Below are 279 nucleotides of genomic sequence, written 5' to 3' on the forward strand. Positions count from 1 at the left end.
TTCCTTCCATGTCATGTTTGCATTAGTTACAAGAAAATCATACAACTAAGGTTGATAGAAAAGGCTTCAGTTGAGAGCAACCCCTGATGAAAAGGGACTACAGCCCCTGATGAAAAATGGGGATAAAGTGGGGATGGGGGCTATCCAAAAAATGGATAAATTCCTGTCAAGTTCAATCTCAAGTGATCTTGACAACCTGCATCTTCTGGATAGTTTCTTATCCAGAGGAGAGCTTGAAGGATTCTCCTGCTGGTACACAGCTACTGAAAAACAACTTTT

The sequence above is a fragment of the Montipora capricornis genome, chromosome 1, assembly GCF_036669925.1.
Source record: "Montipora capricornis isolate CH-2021 chromosome 1, ASM3666992v2, whole genome shotgun sequence".
Lineage (NCBI taxonomy): Eukaryota > Metazoa > Cnidaria > Anthozoa > Scleractinia > Acroporidae > Montipora > Montipora capricornis.